This window comes from Pristis pectinata, chromosome 5 (genome assembly GCF_009764475.1).
Source record: "Pristis pectinata isolate sPriPec2 chromosome 5, sPriPec2.1.pri, whole genome shotgun sequence".
Lineage (NCBI taxonomy): Eukaryota > Metazoa > Chordata > Chondrichthyes > Rhinopristiformes > Pristidae > Pristis > Pristis pectinata.
Window position 1 is genome coordinate 106464959 of NC_067409.1, and position 21360 is coordinate 106486318.

Here is a 21360-nt window from a genome sequence, read left to right on the forward strand (position 1 = left end):
CAATCTCCTGAAGTGTATCACTTCACACTTTTCCAGGCTGAACTCCAACTGCCACTTCTCAGCCCAGCTCTGCATTCTATCAATATCCTGTTGTAATCTACAGCAGCCTTCTACACCATCCACAACACCACCAATCTTTGTATCATCAGCAAACTTATTAACCCCCCCTTCCACATCCTCATCCAACTCATTTATAAAAATCACAAAGAGCAGGGGTCCCAGAACAGATCCCTGCGGAATGCCACTGGTCACCAACCTCCAGGCAGAATACACTCCATCTACCACCACCCTCTGGCTTCTATGAGCGAACCAATTCTGAATCCACACAGCCAAGTTTCCCTGGATCCCATGCCTCCTGACTTTCTGAATGAACCTTCCATGAGGAACCTTATCAAACGCCTTACTAATGCATTTGTAAGCACTGATAATTACTAGTGCAATGCAGGATTGGTGTCACTATTGCAAAATTGTAATGCAATATGCATTTTGTGCATGGCACGGGCTATACCTACAAGTGGGAACCTTTAGATTCTCCTGGCTGGGTTATCTAGAACCAGTAGTAAGAGGTTCAGAATAATACACTGAAACGTGCCAGTTTCTTCACCCACGTGGCAGTGAATCCTTAGAATTGTCGACCCAGGAAATTCAGAAATTGCATATTTTCAAACAGAGATTGATAGATTTTTGGATATTAAACTAATCAGTGGGTGTCAGGTTACTGCTAGAAAGCAGTTCTGAGGTAAAAGAATGCCTAAGATTTTGAGTGGTAAGCAGGCATGAGGAGCTGAGTGGCGTATTCCTGCTCCTATCTCCTTACTTTCTTTAATGGCCTGCACCCGAGTATGTTCAAGGGTTGGTCACTACCTGGATCAGAACAGTGACTCAGTTTCTACCAGATGATAGAGCTATCATCCTGCCGAACACTGTACCTTTACTTTCTTTATCGCTGGGGAGTCTCGACCATCAGGATGCCAGTCCTGGGTAACCTCTGCCAATGCCACAATGTCACATTGATTGTTGCTGGCGTTGCCATTCCCCACCCGCCACTCAAGAAGTACCCTGTCCCAAATTTGCCCCACTGGTTAGAGAGCTTTAGGAGTTCTTACCCTAGCAGGAAATCACACAACGAAGCTCATACTTCTTACATGACTGGCTGAGACACACAGTGGGTATGTAATTATATGCAGAATTTCTACCACTGTACCTTTTACCCTTTCAGAGAATCTCAAAGCAATTCACAGTCAACATTTTCTAGGCAAACATGGAAGTTAAGTTCCTCCAAATAACAAGTGAGATACTAAGATAAGTTATCTTTATTAATCACATGTGTTCTGAGGGCAGCCTGCAAGTGTTGCCATGCTTCCAGCACCAACGTAGCATGTCCACAACTTCCTAACCCGTACGTCTTTGGAATGTGGAAGGAAATCAGAGGAAACCCACGCAGACACAGGGAGAAAGTACAGACTCCTTACAGACAGCGGCCTGAATTGAACCCGGGTCGCTGGCGCTGTAAAACGTTATGCTAACCAATACACTACCATGCTAATTAGTTTTCATGGGTTGGCTATGGGATACTTGAGGGCCTCAGTAGCAGGAAAATTCCCCTTGCTTTCTTCAACTTGATCATCCTCTGCCATCAAAGCCAATGCCTACTTGGAGTGGGTTTCCCAGGCACGGTCTTCAGCTGTGAACACAGCCCCCAGCTAACCAGTGAGGGTCAGCATAGGGCAGGGTCTGACAAGCATTGCCCCAGAAATACCTTGAGAATCAATCTAACCCACCCCTATATTTACCAGCTGTCTAAAAGATTGAATGTCGCTGATGCTCACACATATTCAATAAGTGCTCAAAACCTTTTAAAAATAAATAATATTATTAATTACTTAAAATTATGCAAAAAATTTTAAGAAGTGGCAAAAATTAAAATACTTAAACAATAGGTAATGAGTAAAAACAATTAAATACATTTAAATTAATCAGTTGAATCAAATTTATCACGGACTTTTCCTTTAGTCCCTGGCTGTTTTTTCTCCAGATGAAATGAATACTTTCCCTTGACGAGGATCCACACACAGATTTTACAGTGTAAGCCTTGGAAAATCTACCGAAGTTAATATTCTCCCACTGGATTTCCTGAGGAGTCCAACAACAGAGATCAGTTGTCCCAAGAATGCTACTTGGTGGAGCAGGAGTTTGGGAATTCTGCCTTTGCTTTAAAGTCCATAAGAGCATAAGGCATAGGAGCAGAATTAGGCTATTCGGCCCATCGAGTCTGCTCTGCCATTCAATCATGGCTGATTTATTTTTCCCTCTCAACCACATTCTCCTGCCTTCTCCCCGTAACTTTTGATGCCCTTATTAATCAAGAACCTATCAACGTCAGCTTTAAATGTACCCAATGACTTAGCCTCCACAGCCGTCTGTGGCAATGAATTCCACAGATACACCACCCTCTGGCTAAAGAAATTCCTCCTCATCTCTGTTCTGAAGGGACGTCCTTCAGGTTGTCCTGAGGCTGTACCCTCTGGTCCTAGACTCTCCCACTACTGGAAACATCCTCTCCACATCCACTCTATTCAGGCCTTTCAACATTCAGTAGGTTTCAATGAGATCCCCCCTTATCCTTCTAAACTCCAATGAGTACAGGCCCAGAGCTAACAAATGCTCCTCATATGTTAACCTTTTCATCCCCAGGATCATTCTTGTAAACCTCCTCTGGACCCTTTCCGGTGCCAGCACATCATTCCCTAGATATAGGGCCCAAAACTGCTCATAGTACTCCAAATGCAGTCTGAACAATGCCTTATAAATCCTCAGCATTACAATCTTGTTTTTATATTCTAGTCCTCTCGAAATAAATGCTAACATTGCATTTGTCTTCCTTACCTACCAACTCAATCTGCAAGTTAACCTTGAGGAAATCCTGCACTCAGACTCCCAAGTCCCTTTGCACCTCTGATCTCTGAATTCGCTCCCCATTTAGAAAATAGTCTACGCCTTTATTCCTTCTACCAAAGTGCATGACCGTACACTTCCCAACATTGTACTCCATCTGCCATCTTCCATAGTCTTGGACTTCTACCCAACCACACAAGTAAAACCTGCAATTCTCAGTAGAACTGTTGATTTTTAATTAGAAGGTCTGGGTCTGCATTAATAAATTCATTTACATCCATCTGCAAAAGGCCTTGGTTTAGTGACTGATGCTAAGAGAAATATTTCTGACATAGCAGCACTTTCTGCTCATTCCACTGAAATATTGACCTAGATTCTAGAGGTTAACTAGAACACAAATCTTCTTCACTCAGAGAACTGAGCTAAACTCAGACATTAATATGAATTTCAGAGTGCTTATCCTTTCTCAGTCGCCAGATTGCATCCACTGAGTATGACTTGCAATGTACAATTTTATTCCTTGTAAATGACTTAAATTTCATGCTATCGATTTGATATTTTTCTTAATATCATCTTCAGTCACAAGCTAATGAACAAACATTGTCCTCACAAGCCAACAGACTCCAGTGATATGTTAAATATAGTGACCCTTTATATGTCTATTATTTTATTTCCAATTTTTGAATTCAATATTATACTTACATTTGTACCAGAAGCAAAAGAAAATTATCTGTTTATTCCAACCTGATAATATTGCTTGTTAGGCATTCCCTTGGGATCAAGAATAATTTGCTTCCACTCTCATCCTTTATGTTCTGAGGTCAATGTGGGACCTGCCATAGGTGGAGCAGGAGGTGCTTGATGGGGGCAAGCAGGGAGGTGGTCTTCTCTTGCCTTCATTTACACTGGACCTCTGTTCCCGAAGAATAGACTCAAAGTTCTCAATACCATCCCAAATGCTCCTTCTCCAGTTTGAGTGGTGATGGACCAGGGATTCCCAAAGGTGGGCGATGATGTTGCATTTTTTTTATCCAAATAGTAAAATGGAAAGACGGTAGATGCTGAAAGCTGGGGCAAGAAACAATTTGCTGAAGGAACTCAGTGGGTCAGGCAGCATCTGGTGGGGGAAAGAACTGCCTGATGTGATCCATTGAGTTCCTCCAGCAGATTGTTCTTCCAAGTAGTCTTTGAGAACATCCTAGTGTTGTCTTCTCTTGGTAATGTCTTGTCACATCGGAGCTCAGAATAGAAGATCTATTTGAGATGTCTGGTGTTGGTCATGTGAACAACAGTAGTCTACTCATCAGAGCCAGATGAGTGTAATTTAGGGCCTCCTTGCTGGAGGTGTTGGCCTAAGAGAGAACAATGACATTGATTCATTTATTCTGCTGGTGGATTGGGATGATTTTGTGAAGACAGCACGAGTGGTACCTCTTCAGTGCTTTGTGTTGTCTGTATGATGTCCATGATTCTGAAGTATACAGGAGGGCAGAGATCACTATTGCCCAGTAGACTTTCCATGAGCTTTGTGTGGGTTTGAGGACATGAGTTTGCACTGTCGTGGACCCATTGGTTAAGATCGCGGCATGCATACCATCATGTAACCTTACACTCCCGCACAAGGCAATTGCATTAATCAGACAGAGCAATCCACTGAATAAACATTAGACACAACAGCTGCCTGCTATGTAGCCTCTAACCTTACAAAAGGACTATCTTAAAAATTGAGAACCATCTGTTAGTAGTTAGAGAAAATTCTTACTGTGCTACCTAAAGTGAATTCACATGTATAAATAGGATGTATTCTGAAAGTTAGCACATTGTATACCTTAAGTATATTAGAATTTGCAATACATTTATCCTAATTTTTCTATTCATTTTGACACTTACCCTTAGTTTTAACTTTATGGGTCTCTTCTCCTGTTAATTATTTTTCTTAGCGTTAGGAAAATAAATGAACAAATCCAGAACATTTCTTCTTATTCTATATTATTTTCCTGGTCTACGGGCCAGGGTTCTTTCCACACCATTCTCATCACTTGCGTCCATGCTCCCACTGGTATATGTTGTCTGTATCCACTGTTGTCTGCTCACTGTTTGTTTTCCATGCTCCTCTGTAGTTTACCACACAGTCATCAACATGTATTTTTGGCTGTAAGCAAATGTGCTAATTCCGATTTCATTCATTACTCAAAAAGGTTAACCTATATCCTTTCATGTCAATGGTGTGTGCCAGTGGCAAAGCACTTGAATATAGGTCTGACGATATGGGCTGAGTCATTGAAGAAATTCAAGGCTAAGGTGAACCTTTGGTGGTCAAGGGGGGGGATGAAGGGTTATGGGGAACAGAGAGAGAAGTGGAATTGAGGACAAGATCAGAACATTCATTGAATTGCAGACCAAACTCCAGTCTTATGGCCTACTCTTGCTGCTTTATGATTTTATTCTCGAGTTGACATTTTCTATATTCACAAATCGATTCAAGCTTTGTTCTTTATCTCTGTTCTTGTGCCTTCTCTATCCTAGCAGATCTATCCATTCCATTCGTGGGAGTATCAAAGTTTGAATAATTCCTTGAGCTTCAATGACCAATGCACAGGATCACAAGAGGCATCAGAGTGTTGTAGACTCAGCCAGCTCCGTCACGGGCACAACCCTCCCCGCCATCAAGGACATCTTCAAGAGGCGGTGCCTCAAGAAGGCGGCATCCCTCATTAAGGACCCTCACCATCCAGGACATGCCCTCTTCATGTTACCACCATCAGGGAGGAGGTACAGGAGCCTGAAGACCCACACTCAATGATTTAGGAACAGCTTCTTCCTAATTATGTTACTGTGGAGAGCTGTGATGTTCAGCAGTTGAGGGGTAGGTTGCTAGAGGACCTTTGTTATTCTTCAGTAAATGAGCCAATTATGATTTGGAGCTCAGCCTCTGAATGCATGCAAATGCAAGAATCAGAATCAGAATCAGAATCAGGTTTATTATCACTGAATTCTGTCGTGAAATGTGTTGTTTTGCGGCAGCAGTACAGTGCAAAGACATAAAAATTACTGTAAGTTACCAAGGAATAAATAAATCGTGCAAAAGAGGAATAATGAGGTAGTGATTATGAGTTCATGGACCGTTCAGAAATCTGATGGTGGAGGGAAAGAAGCTGTTCCTAAATCGCTGAGAGTGGGTCTTCAGGCTCCTGTACCTCCCCTCTGATGGTAGTAACATGAAGAGGGCATGTCCCAGCTGTGAGGATCCTTAATGATGGGTGCTGCCTTCTTGAGGCACCGCCTCTTGAAGATATCCTCGATGGTGGGGAGGGCTGTGCCCGTGATGGAGCTGGCTGAGTCTACAACCCTCTGATGCCTCTTGTGATCCTGTGCATTGGAGCCTCCATACCAGGCGGTGATGCAACCAGTCAGAATGCTCTCCACCGTACATCTGTAGAAGTTTGTAACAGTCATCTGTGTACTGCTGCACAATGAATGAAGGTAGCTTGACTTTGGCTCTGGACTGGAGGTGACATGAGTTGAAAAGTTTCCCATTTGTCCTATAGATTACCCCCACTCTAGCAGAAAGCATTAAAAATATTTAAATTGCAATTATGTTGCATGGTAGGGACTGTATCTGACAGTGCTCGTAAATCAGCAACTACAGCTTCACGAGAGACTTGTGAAATTCCATCTCCATGCAAGCCTGCAATTTTTGACGATATTCCACCAAAGTTACAGGAACCATTTGGCAACTCTGAGTAAATTGCTGACACGTTCAGCAGTTCTACTGCATATCGACAGTAAATGGGTTGGAAAGTAAGGAATGTAAGTGTTGGACTACAAGAATTGATTACTGAAAACATTACAAATTGTTTTGTCACTTCCAAAGTGCATTCAAATTCTAATGGGTTGGCACTTGGAACATAGATGTAACTGCACTGTGTAATGAATTGACCTGTAAGATCGGTTTGTAAGGCAAGTTTTTCACTGTACCCCAGTACAAGCGACAATAATAAACCAATACCAATACCAATACCAATTAGAATTCATGCTTTTTATGTAGAATGAAAGGCATCAGTGTGATCAGCCCAAGGTCAGCATTGTTCTATCCAGGTCATGGACTCTGCAATTACTGCAATCACCAACCTGTCTCTAATGGGACTTGGTGAGGCTGACCACTGAGAAAACTCAACAATAAGATCAGCTACCTTGTTATGCAAAAACTGGGAGAGTCTTCTCAGAGAATTTCCACAGATAATATTTTGAAACAACATGGTGATAATTGTGGGAATTGGTATGAATAAGTTAGCACAGGCCAAACTGAATGAATCTAGACCAGTTCCCTTTTGTATTACATTATGCTTCACAACTCCTCAAGTATCTAGCCTGGCCTCACATCAGGCCTGCCCTATCCTCAAGTTGGAGATGCTATTCCAAATGCAAGTTTGGATCATTGGCTCAATCAGATTTGACGCATAAACAGTGTCTGCCATGAGCTGTCAATTGGAATGCCAAACTGGTGTGGGCTGAGTCTCCAGGTCTGGCAAGACCACAAAGAAATATTTCCCTTTTTGATCTTCTACTCTCAATGGAACACATGGGCTATTTGGGAAGATTTGAGCCCCCTGCAAAAAAATTGGAGCCATTAAAACCAGCGGTGAACTGAAACCTGTTCTTATCTGAAGCGAGTTCTGCTGAGACCAATGAAGGGCATAAAGCTCAGAGATTCCATGCAGCCTTGAGATAGCATTGGTGGAAGGTTTAACAATGGCATTGCCTTCTCAGAATCTAAAACGCCAATGCAGTTGAGACTGGAATTCAGGATAACTGGTCTCCAGCCAAAATTCTATGCTCCTTCTTTTCCTATCCATCTTCTTCACTCACCCTCCCCACCATTTTCTAGCATTGTGGACGATGGGAGCTAGAAATGGTATCTTCTGCTCTCTCCAGCCCCAGTAACTTGGGGGCCTTTTGTGATTAATTTGACCCATGGTTAAAAATACTCCCATATTCTTACACAGCACTACTCCACAGTGGCAGAAAGGTTCAGGAAATGATATCATTTATTTGGCTTTGTAAAGGAAATTCAGAGTAAATGCATTCAGGTTAGTTTAATCAAGAAACAGTGTTCAGACTGGCTATCATTACATGGAAAGCAATAACATTTAACTTTCTTATGCTTATTCAGAAGATAAAAGCACAAATAATAGTGTATTTTTTTATTATTTGGTGTAATAAAATTAACTCTGAAATAGTGGATTAATTTAAACATTCCAAGGTGAGTATAAGTTCAGATTCAAAACTGTGGTTTGAAGCTGCTGACTCTCATCACAGACAAACTAATATAATTATATCTATGTTTAAGACAAATACTTATTTCTTTTTCACCATGTAGCTAAAATGATTTCATAGAAAAATAAAAACGATTACAAAAACTAATGGACAATGTCTACTGGATTGCAATATTGAAGTCACATGGTTAGTTAATAAAGACTTAATGGAGCTTGGTTATTCAATCGTTTTGAAATACTGTCTGGGTAGATCATAAGCAAAAATCCTGCATCTTTAAAGATGACATTAATATAAACAAATACTCTGATATATGAAAGTTATCTTCAAACCTTAGGCCATATCCAACTAATCTTTGTACCAACTATTTATAACTCTTGACATTTGTTACATATTATAAATGATGTAATTATACATTCTTTTAAAAAGACATGGACAGATGTTAGTAATCATACAGGTCCTGCACCTCTGTTGAGTAAGTAACAACAGAGTTCCTTTGGCAGGACTCTCAAACCACTTAGAATTAATTCAAGCTGAAGCCTAATAAGCGTAACAAGCTCTTAGAAACACAAAGGTGCAAGCGATATCCCACAAAAGGGACACAGTGAATATGTGACTACACACATTTAAAACAATGCACATGGAACAGATGCACTGTCCCAGCACAGAATGGCTCTCGCACATTCCTGTGCCCGAAAATTGATCAAGGACCTGGGAGCAGAACAGTCCCATTTTGTGTAATCAGGTTCCTGTTAAACTTGATTGCTGAATTATTCTAAATTAAAGACATATGTTTGGGATTGATTCTTTGTCTATTATTTCATACTGGTGCCATTAAGAGATTTGAATCTGTCTCTGCTACCATTCTATGAGCAGCTTTTATTCATAAAAGGTTAAAACAAATTTATCCATAGTGCATCAAAATAGTACTGAGAGTAACAATGATCCATGTAAACATTTTATAATGCATACAAAATACCAACAATGTAATGTACAAATGTGTTCTTAAAACAATTTCATTTCTCTTCTACATCATTAATGACATTAAACGTCTCAACATAATCCTGATATCTCGTGTGTAAACCATGACACAAAATTCAAAGAACACTGTTGCAAAATAAGCACACCTCAAGCCAGATTAAAGATTGGAAAATCTTTCTTACATTCTAGCACAGACTAATAGATAAGTGGAACAGGCTGCCATCAGAGAGGAGTTAATTCAGTGTTTAACCATTCAGTTAAAATAGAAATGGATTTGTATTTTTTTAAAGATTTGGAACGAAGGTTATAAAGATAGTAATCTATCAAACACCATGTGGATGATTTACCACATGGGTTCTCCCGTTACTGTGGACAATCAGGAGAGTCCTTGTGGATATTCACCCCCTATGGCTTCAGTACTTTAGGGACCATGGGAATGTTAGCTGTGGAATGCAACCAGTCTAAGATGAATAATCTGAAGAGTAAGTTTAGACTTATACCCTGCAGTTTTCAGTTGATTACCTTTGGGTTTCAAAGGAAAAAATCCCACTTTTATCTTAGTAGTAGCTTTACCTGTGTTTATTCACCTTCTTCAGAGTGGTGGGACACAGAGAGGCAGTGAAAGAGCAAGTTGAATGTGGGTAGTGGAAGAGGTTGCCTCAGTCAGTGGCACCAAATTTCCCCTTAAGTGTGGTTCTCAAATTTGTGATATTGTCCAGATAGTTGCTGTCCTATTACATGCACCCTTTCATCCATGAGCCAGTATCTAGATGAATGCAAAATAATTGGCAGAATCAAGTAATATACCTCATGCAGTGATTATTTGTCATTTAGTGAGCAATTTATAAACTATATCATGCAAGTGTTATACTATGTATACATGTGATAGGAAAGCATAACATTGCATTGTAACACACAGCTAATTTCATTACATACTACTTGGGTTTACTTTAAATAATAATGTCTAAGGATTTTTGACTGTTTAAGATGTATGCATATGTTAATTACATACCATGACTCCAGTAACTTAGATTTTTAATATATATTTGTGGCCAAATTTGTAAAATTCTGCTGGGAAATCATTAAAAACTTAGGACACAATTGGCAGTAAATGCAAACCATTGTACATAGTAACAGCCTCCTTACTACAAAAGCAGCAGCGCCTTTTATAAGTGTTGAGCCTCCAGATTAGGAACTTTTGTGGCATATATTAAGGTTTTGTAAATTTAGATAAGACTATAACATTGCCCAGAAATAAGTGATCTGTGTGCTTTAAATCGAGCACTTGTTGAAGAGGAAGTTGCTTAAATGCAGCAACGACTTTCAGCATCAGAAACAGGTTGGCAAGGTTGTCTCCACTATTAGCCTGTTGGATGGGAAGCAGACCAAGTGGAAATTGTGGAAGCATAGGTTTAGTGCCTTCAAGAGAAAGACAAATCACTGGTGGAAGACCTCAGTGCTGTAATATTGCATTTGAAATTGACTGGGGAGAGGGTTGAGACTTCCCGGTGATACAATTACTAACTTGAACGAAATGGTAGCAGAGTATTCCCAAACTCCTCATTCACCATCTCTCATTATGTTCGCTGCTGCATATTACAACAGATCCACTGGTGGTGAGGGCATAATAATGCACAGCCAGGTGGGCATTATCCTGGGAATTCTCAACATTAACTTTGGAATGCATTAAGTATTCAATTTAGTTAATCATTATTGTTAATGCACCCATCAACTTGTAACCCCATGGGATTTCAATCTACACCAAGACATTGGTAGCTTGATAGTTCAGTAGCACTAATACTAGCTAGCCTTTCTGAGTGTTCAAGGCACAGGTAGATCTGGGTTAGGTGGAGACATAACCATTATGCAGAAGCAATCTATTTGCCTCCAAGCTATCTGTCACAGATGTATCCATCAAAGACATTACTGGTGGAAATGACTATTACATAACTCTTGTGTAGATTGATCTGAGGACAGCCTCCGCTGTGAAGCATGGAGTGATTGATGTGAATTATAAAGGCACACCTACCAGTCCAAAGTTGAGTGTCCATGAAATGCTGTGGGTCATTCAGCAACAAACTTGATTCTATTCTCTTCATCAGCATTTCTGGAGTTGGCAATATCAAACCATCCATTCCAGCATGCATTGTGATTTGGTCTTTTATGGGCCTATGTTGGCAAGCAGTAGGTAACACATACCACAGAAATGACCAACTTAAACACAAAGAACCCCAACAGCCCTGTGACTTTCCATCAGTGATTCCTTCAGCAGTAGCATCATCGGTGGCCAGGTGTGACTGGACTCCCCTTTAAAAAGCCAGCAACTACATAAGCAGAGCAGCATGACAGGATGGCTGTGATCATCTTTTCTCTCACCTCAGCTATTCTATGTTGTGGCTCATCTTCAGGCCCATCAAACTTGCAGTAAAACTGCAACAATACGCAAAAAGGTTGACATAATCCAAGGCAGAACAGTTTGCTTGATCAATGTTTCTGTCACCAACCCAATATCCAGTTCCCAATCTCAGCAACGCCATGGTCGTGGTACATATGACATATTGGATGAACTGCACAGCTAACCAAGGTTATTTTGAAAACATGCCCCTCCATTCCACTGCCGAGAGGATAAAAGGAGCAATATCATTGGAAGCCATTCACTACTACATTCTCTTGTTGTCACCATTCTAACTGAACATATATAAACATAACATCAGAAGGTAGGCACATTGGAGGCACAGCTAGATATATATAAAGCTCTAGCTCCCAAGACAGATAATTTTATAACATTTGTTCCATTGGCCCCAACAATTCATCTGATATCGCCAGGCACTGGTGAAATTTGTCTGATATTGCTCTGACATCTAAGACTCTAATTTGCGAGCAGCACATCTGCATGGGTGAACACTTTGTTTGTTACATCAGTTGCTGCTTGTCAAGGTGCTAAATGGTGATAATTGCATGTCAGCCTTGATTTCTTCTATAATATTTGCAAACAGCTGAGAACATAGGGATAATGAAAGAAGATGTAAGTGTTCCCTTATGTTCATTTATTCATTCCACCGTATGATACAGAGCTCTGTCAGAGACCCTAATCAATGATGCCCAGAGTTCAAACCCATTTTCCAAGAATAAACCCACATTGTTCTTGTACTACTTTTGAAATCACTTCTTTGGAGCTAGGACATTAACAGGTTTATCATGTGACTTTTTTTCTCCAATCATTTAAATGCTCTTCTAAAACTAAACATAGTTAAAGAGCACTGCCATTATTACCTCAGTATTAATATAATTGATATAATTTGATGTAATTCTCTTTCTGCCTTGTTCATTCCTGAATCTTTCACTACACCCCATCTGAAGTATATTGTCTGCAAAGATTTCCCAAATTTTTTCCATGTTATTAACTGCATACTTTTACCAAAATTATAGCAATCACAATACTGAATGAGCTTTGCTTGTAGAGAATCAATCTTACTATAATGGTAACAAGGTAGCCCTTGTGAGAGTCATAGGCATCACATTACTGTTCCAAGTGTATCAAATACTCGTGCAACTCTAGTTTCATACTTTCACGATTTTAATTCTTCACAGTTTTGGTCACTCCGTTATGGGAAGGACGTGGTTAAACTGGAAAGAGGCACAGAAAAGATTTATGAGGATGTTGCCAAAACTAGACGGCCTGAGCTACAGGGAGAGGTTGGCCAGGCTAGGTCCTTATTCCTTGGAGCGTAGGTGAATGAGGGGTGATCTCATAGAGGTTCATAAAATCATGAGGCGCATAGATAAGGTGGATGGTAGCAGTTTATTCCCCAGGGTAGAGGAGTCGAAAACTATGGGGCATAGATTTAGGATGAGAAGGGAAAGATTTAAAAGCGACTTGAGGGGCAACTTTTTCACACAGGGGGTGGTGACTATATGGAACGAGCTACCAGAGGAAATGGTTGAGGCAGGTACGATGGTACCATTTAAGGAGCACTTGGATAGGGACATGCAGGGCAGGGCTTAAAGGGATTGGGCCAAACACAGGAAATTGGGACTAGCTGGGTGGGCATCATGGTCGGCATGGACTGGTTGGGCCGAAGGGCCTGTATCCGTGCTGTATTGCTCTATGACTCTATGACTCTAAGCCAATTTCCTTTTGTGAAGATGCAAAATAGTCTAATGGCTCAGAGATGGTGAAGCAAATTCCTCAGTGTCTCGAACCAGGATCTATTCCACTAATGATCTGTAGAATGGAGAAGTACAAGCACCAAGTAAGATCACCCTCAGGCCTCATTAGAATAAATCAGATGCACAGAGAGTGCCATTGAAGTGCCCTGAGCAGTGCTCACCAGTCTGAATCTCACAGTTTGGGCTTACATGGTGCTCAGATGGAAGGAAAAGGAAAGGAAAGTAAGGGAGGGAGAAGCCCAGCCAGTAGAAGATGAAATTTAGGAGCGATAAACTACAGATGCTGGAAATCTGAAACCAAAACAGAAAACACCAGGAGTACTCAGCAAGTGAGGCAGCGTCCATGGAGGGAGAAACAAGTCAATGACCCTTCGCCAGGAGTGGAGAAGTGAGAAAACAAGCAGGAGGAAGATGAGGTGGAAAGGACAAAGACACTCCCTGTGATAGTCACAGATCAAAGTTGTCAAGACTTTACTTTAAATATCAGCAGTTAGAGACAGAAGAGAAAAAAAACAAAGGAGCAACTAGAAGGTGAAGAATCCACCAACTACAATGGAGAGAATAAAAAGCTGGCTGCCTGCGTTTGATTAATCCAATGGTGAGTCCTGAGGGCTGCAATGTGCATGGATGGAGGATGAGGTGCTTCTCCTTGAGCGTGCATTAGTCCTCTTTGGAACCAGAGACCCAGGTTCAATCCTGACCTCAGGTGTTGTCTGTGTGGAGATCTCCCTGTGATCGCGTGAGGTTTCCCTCTGGTGCTCCGGTTTCCTCCCACATCCCAAAGGCACGCGGCATCACACACAAGAGATTCCTCAGATGCTGGAATCTGGAGCAACACACACAACATGCTGGAGGAACTCAGCAGGTCGGGCAGCACCTACGGAGGGAAATAAACAGTCGACGTTTCGGGTCGGGCCCCTTCACCAGGACTGGAAAGGAAGGGGGCAGAAGCCAGAATTGGTAGCTTTGTTGGCCACTGTAAATTGTCCCTGGTGTGTAAGTGAGTGGTAGAATCTTGGGGAATCTGATGAGAATGCAGGGAAAATAAAACATGGGATTAATACAGAATTAGTGCAGAATGGGTGCTTGCGGTTGGCATGGACTCAGTGGCCTGAAAACCTGATTCCATGCTCTGTGACTCAGGGTCCTGCCAATGCAGCGGTAAGGGGGATGTGATTTATGAGAACCAGCAGGAAGGAGTTTTTGCCTGAAGAGGAAGTACCATCACTACAGGGAAGGTCTAACAGATCCAAATAATGACCTGGAAAGGAGTCCCACAGAAGATTAGGAAGAAAGTTGCCATCATTCACCCAAAGAGCTGTCCAAATTAATCACAAATATAACAAATTAAGAGATAAGATCTCTTAAGATTTCTTTATGAGTCATATGTACGTCGAAACACACAGTGAGATGCGTCTTTTGCGTAGAATGTTCTGGGGGCAGCCCGCAAGCGTCACCACGCTTCTGGCGCTAACATAGCATGCCCACGACTCCCTAACCCGTACGTCTTTGGAATGTGGGAGGAAACCAGAGCGCCCGGAGGAAACCCACGCAATCATGGGGGGAGCATACAAACTCCTTACAGATAGCGGCCAGAATTGAACCCAGGTCGCTGGCGCTGTAATAGTGTTACTCTAACCACTACACTATTCATCACAAGTGGTTCTTCTTTGGTGAAAGTAACCAATGTTATTAAAATCAGTTACCTCCTGTCATCTTTTATTTCCAATGCACTATAACAACAGTGCTACTGACCATCTCACGTCTCCCTCCCATCTTCATAACTACACCTTGCTGGCTGCTTATTCTCCTTAAAGGTGACAGCACTGACCGGTGGATGGAATTGAACCAAAATGTAAATGTTGAGGAATCATTTCAATTAAAATTAGTGCATTTTAACCAGATTCTGACTTCCAATCTTAACAGATAGCAATTATTTAGAATGCTACCTGGGTGTCCTATGGCACATCCACCACATTCAAAACCCATCCCCTTCTTCGCCAGTGCACAGTTGCTGTAGCTTCTACTGTCTATAAAGTACACTGCCTCAACTTGCCAAAGCTGCTTTGACACCACTTCCCAAATCTGAATTCCCTTCTCTCCTGTCCTCCTCTTCCTTTCCCCATCCCGTGTTTTCCTTCCATCCTCCCCTTCCCCTTTGCATGACTACCACCTCTTTGCTCTTCCTGCATCTGACCCTTACTTTACCTCTTCTACCGGCATTCTTGCACCGTGTCAGTGAAAGCTTGTTGCATCACAGTAGGCCTGCTAACCCTTATAATGTGACAAAGCTTGTAACTCAATCCTGCATTATATAATTCATGTGTCCAGATGAATATTATAAGAAATGATTGATTAATGTCACTGTTGTACTCACTGCAATGCCTCTTGAAGGGTTAAGTAGCCTACACAACTATAAAAGAATTAATAAATATTGACATATTTTCAACTGATATTAGTTACTATTTTATTCTTAATACATGAACAAATACACCACTGTTATAAATAATTCATTGCCCCACAAATAACTGTCAAGTCTGTGTCACCAAGCTACTTCCTCATGCATTTTTTAGCAATAAGGCTTTGCTTGAAAGTGGAGTCTATCTTTCCAACTGTCATCTTTGAGTTTGCATTGAGGGATATGACTTCCTGTTGATCCTTTTCATCACTTCAGAACAAAAATGTTATTAAAAATAGTCATAACTTTGCAATAAAGTACATCGTTAGAAAATGTGTCTGCTGTAATGAAGACTGATTGCTCTTGGCCTGGATGTGGAAAACTCAGAGATATTTGTGGTTTTATGTCAAGGTAGGATGGGGGGCAGGCACTGCAGTTATAAAGCTGACCTTTCATCTCTGGGACAAGAATGTGAACGCAGCCCAGACTGCTGAGATGAAAGTCTCATGTCTCTATGGTTGTAAGGATCTGAAATGAAATTATAAAGGATTTCAATGCTGTTGTTATTAGAGTAAGATTATAGCACAAATTACCTGTAATTCAATAATAACTGATAAAACATTGTACTTAATTAGAAGTGGGCCTCATAAAATATAGATAGCTCTGCAAGGATCATTCAATTCACATTAATGCAATTAATCCTTTGAACCCAGAGCTAAGGCAGAGTCCTGTGCTTTTAGGTGTGTTGTATCTGACCTTGTAGAAGTATTTAATTCCTCGCATTGATATATCTCTATCAAACAGTTAGCAGAGGCAGGATAGGCCAGCCACAGGAAGATGACTAACAATTTAAAAGATTTCTTTTTCTTTCTGACCTGCTTACAAAGAGAGCTGCAGGGAGCCAGGTCAACGTTTCATGAGGGTCAGTGGATCTCTGTAAGTCAGGATTTCCAATACCGACTGACACAGAGACGTTGGTGATGCAGTAGGGTTGGTACTTGTTGCCCCTGATTATGAGTTTTATTTTTAAATTGAGCCATACTTACCTTGTTTGTGGAAGGCACACATTTTTTTTCCTACATCAGTACAAGTAAATTCTTATTGTTCTTCAGGTTAGGAGTTGATGTGAAAAATTGTTTGCTCAAACATGCAAGGCTGATAAATATACAGTAGAATATCATTTGTGTGTTGAACTCTGTTTCTAATATTCACTTCCTTTGTAGTCAGTGGAACTGAATTCTGAATGCCCTTTAAATGGTGCATTTATTGTATATAAGGGAGGATGAATTTCTACTCTGTTGAGAACTAGGTGGCACTTCAATCCATGGTTCAAGAAAATACTCAATCCGTATGAACTCTAAGTCTTGATAAATATCCAACATTGAATTTATCCTTAAAAGAATAAGAGAAGCAGGACCTGTTTTAACTTGTTTCAGTCATAACATTGGAAATTTATCTATTTTGGTCACCAAACTGAAATTTCTTCAGCAAAGCAAAAGGTATCGAATTCATAAACTCAGCTCAATGCAGAGTGCTTGATGTTATAGTGGTAAGCTACAGCATCGTAATGTATTTTTAGCTCTGTGCTTCGAGATGCACCTTGTGAATTTTAATCCTGGTTTTGTAATCCATGCTGTTCTGGTGATGCTGTGCTTTGGTTCCAAACACCCAAGATTCACTCCCCGCCCCACCCATGCCTTTTCCTTTCTTCCCTTTCCCAGCCTATCTCTTTTTTCTACCCTCCTTTTTTCCTCCTTACCTTTGACCCATCCCCCGGTGGATCTGCTCTCCCCTCCTCCCCCACACCTGCCTATCGCCATCTCTTACCTGCGTCTACCCATCACCACCTTGTGCCCACCCCGCCTCCCCTCGTTTGTCCACCTATCACTGCTCTGCTTTTCCCTCCTATATATTGGGCTTCCCCTTTTCCTATCTTCAGTCCTGAAGAAGGGTCCTGACCCGAAACGTTGACGGCCTGCTTTTCTCCACGGATGCTGCCTGGCCTGCTGAGTTCCTCCAGCATCATCGTGTTTTTCATCCAGATTCCAGCATCTGCAGTCCTTTGTTTCTCTGCCCAAGGTTCTTTGATAACACAACACAATGAGAAATAGGTCTTTGTCTAGAAATTGGATTTCACCCATTTAGTCCTAATGCCATATTGGGTGTCACCAAAAAGAATTGCAAAATTGGGATATCCTCAATTTTAAAAACATCATTATTGTTGTTTCCTCCTTTAAGAAACTTTAAAATCCAATCTGCATGATTAAGCAGGCAGCTGCCATATCATTCACACACTGACTTATGGGAAGCAAGTCAGCACTATTAAAATGCTCTCTCCATGGTAACCAGAGGCAGCAGGTAGCAACAGCATTGGGCTGCAGATCAAAGCATCTGTAAACATGCATCGGTGCACCTATGTACCGATCTATGCTCAGTGCTGCCAGCAATGAGATTTCCAATATCTTAAAATTACTTTGGTGTGGGGGAATATAACAATAAGGTCCCAATAGGGACATTTTAAATCAGACATAATTCACTACTTTCAGCATGAGGTACTCCTTGTTTTATTGAGAGTTAATAACGAAGGTCATAAGTTGCGACCTTTTGATCCATTTTCTGTTGGTAAGTAATTATAGGGCACTAGACACATTGACAATGCCATCTCGTGTGTGAAATACGAGGAGGAAGTGACATCCATGTTAATCTGAATTAGGACAGGAAGTGCCCTGTCCAATTGCCTTATTGGTGGGACTTCAACAGGCCATTTCTGCTATTTCCTTGCAGTTTGTGGTGGGAGTCTGGGAGAAGAGTCTCAGAGCCAATGAGTTTAGTACGGTTAAAATCCTTAAGGTTTTCGAAATGCATCTTGTGAATTTTAATCCTGATTTTGTGATCCATGTTGTTAGTGAGATGCTGTGATTTGGTTCTGATCACCCACGATTCTTCAGTGGTTCTTTGATAACACAACACAATAAGAAATAGAGTTTTGTCTAGAAATTGGACAATCAGTGGACAATCAATCAGCAGAGGAATGGCATGTACACATATAGTAAGGTACCCATTCTACTTGTAATAATCCATTTTACAGTTAGATAAAAATATAAATGTAAGCATTTATTCATTAATTGAGTATACAAAATACTGAGACATGGATGAACTGCAGCTGCAGACTTTTTTTAACAATTAGTACGCATGTTTACCCATTAGTCCCAAATGAGGAGAATTATGCTTAACTGCAAGTTACCTGAGATTCTTTAAATGTGTGTTGTCTTCTAAGTTATTTTCTCAAAATTTTTTTTTTTTGGTTACAGAAGTATTTTTTAAATTAATTAGGTCCCTGTGCTCCCTTTTCACTTGTGAGCTATTAAATGAATCATGTGAAAGGATTTATGGGTTGCATCTGATGAATATATTGTGCCCACGTGCAGACACCAACGTCAGTGTCTGAGGAGTGGGGGATCTGACTGCTTCGACTCTTGGGCCTGCAGTGATATCAGTGTAGAACAGCAATACTATAGCAATGGTCCAATCTCTATTCAGACCTCCCAATTGGCCTTTCCTTTGTGCTGGGTTTATAATAATGAAATTCAAAACCAATATCTTGGGAATCTCAGTGCTTGTAACTTTAGTGTAGGATAATTCCCCTATCCCTACCACTACCATCAAACCCAACATGCCAGAACCATGCTGTTCCTGCACACTATCCTCACTTTTTTATCATTTTACAACAATATTCCTTTTTGAAAATGTGATGCTAGTAAAAGATTGCTATTTATTACGTGCAGAAGAGCAGAATGTTCTCCCAAATTCTTCCATTAGACGGCAAGTCCCAGGGAGCTTACTGAGATGGACAAAGAACAGGGATCACTAATCTCTTCCAGCTCATCTCCTTGTGAGTCACCATGGTTCATCTGGACAGCACTCCTGCCTCACCAACGCCACCCAAAACAGATAATTTCATAACATGTCATTAATTTATTTATTGCTTATGGGAACTTGTTGAGCAAAAACTGCCCCCTGCATTTTCACTTTACAACCAGCTGATCACGTTTTTTGTACTTTAAGATAATATAAGATTTCTTTATTGGTCACATGTACAACGAAACACACAGTGAAATACATTTTTTTGCATAGTGTTCTGGGGGGCAGCCCACAAGTGTCGCCACGTTTCCGGCGCCAACATAGCATGCCCACAACTTCCTAACCTGTACATCTTTGGAATGTGGGAGGAAACCAGAGCACCCAGAGGAAACCCATGCAGTCACGGGGAGAACGTACAAACTCCTTACAGACAGTGGCCAGATTTGCGCCCTGGTCACTGGCGCTGTAAAGCGTTACGTTAACCGCTACACTACCATGCCTGCCCTACATTTTTGAGATTGACATTCAGATAAACCAATGTACAAAAGACCAGTCAAAACATGTTACAGATATTGCTCTCAGATTACAATGCTCTTATTCATTAAGCAAAGACCAGCCAGGTGGCCTTTGTCATGAGATAATATTTTCAATGCATACAGGAATCCTATGCTTATTAGGAACCCTGACAAAAGAAATCTTCAACAGAATGAGCAGGTCTACTTTCATTGACAGGTCACTCACTTCTTAGGAGAGATAAGAAGTTGTCCCACATGAGGGCATGCTCAATCATACCTTTCATCTGTAATGGTCCTGAACAAAATAAAATTAAATTAATAAAACAAATATAAATGTGCCAATAATATATTGAAATCGGCCACATTTATGTTTGTTTTATTAATTTACTGTCTTGTTGTGATGAAGAATTTTTCTTCTCTGCAATGAAGATTGTCCATAATTTGTCCATGTCTTGAATGGTAAGGATTCTTCCTGGACCATCACTCTTACTTCTGGCTCTGGTTCCCTTGGCACATTTCCATGCAACCGCAGTCAATCCAATATGTATCCATTTTCAAATGTCAGTGTTCAAACATACACTTTGCAAGCAACACCAGTAGTTAGCATTTATTTTATCCAATATAGCAAGTTCTATTTTGCTCAATGTGGTGTAATTTCCTGTACAAAGAGATGACCAAATCTAAACTGGTTGCTTGCTTAACTGAGCAATTGTGTTCACACCATCACCATGCTGTTATGTAGCTCTTAAAAACACAAGGTGACACATTGCCAGCTGAATCTCTGACAAGGCAGATGCAGCATTAGGTGGACACCATCCAACAAGCACAGTCTAGCTCACTCAGATTTATACAACAAGTAGCTTTTGGACAATCCATAGCTTCCATAGTCATTAATTATGCTATCCTATGTGAAATACCAAACCTTTCTTTTTGGAAATAAAATTAAACAACAGTATGATGTAAGTAAATAGAACACTTTTTTTCAAATAAGTCAGCTTCAAATCTCAAATTGTCATAACCTGTTGAGAGCCCAAACATTTAACTAATGAAATATGCAACTTTTGAAGTGTTCAACAATTCTGTACAACACTTTTCCAACTGCGGTGTGAATTTGATAACCAATGAAAATAAACTTCTCTAATTGATAGGTCAACTTAAAAATACATAAAGAGTTAAATATGAAAGAAACAGCAATCTTCAGTTAGGGGCAATTAAAAAAAAATTGCAATATTGGAAACAAAGGCACTCCAAACTAACTAAATATGG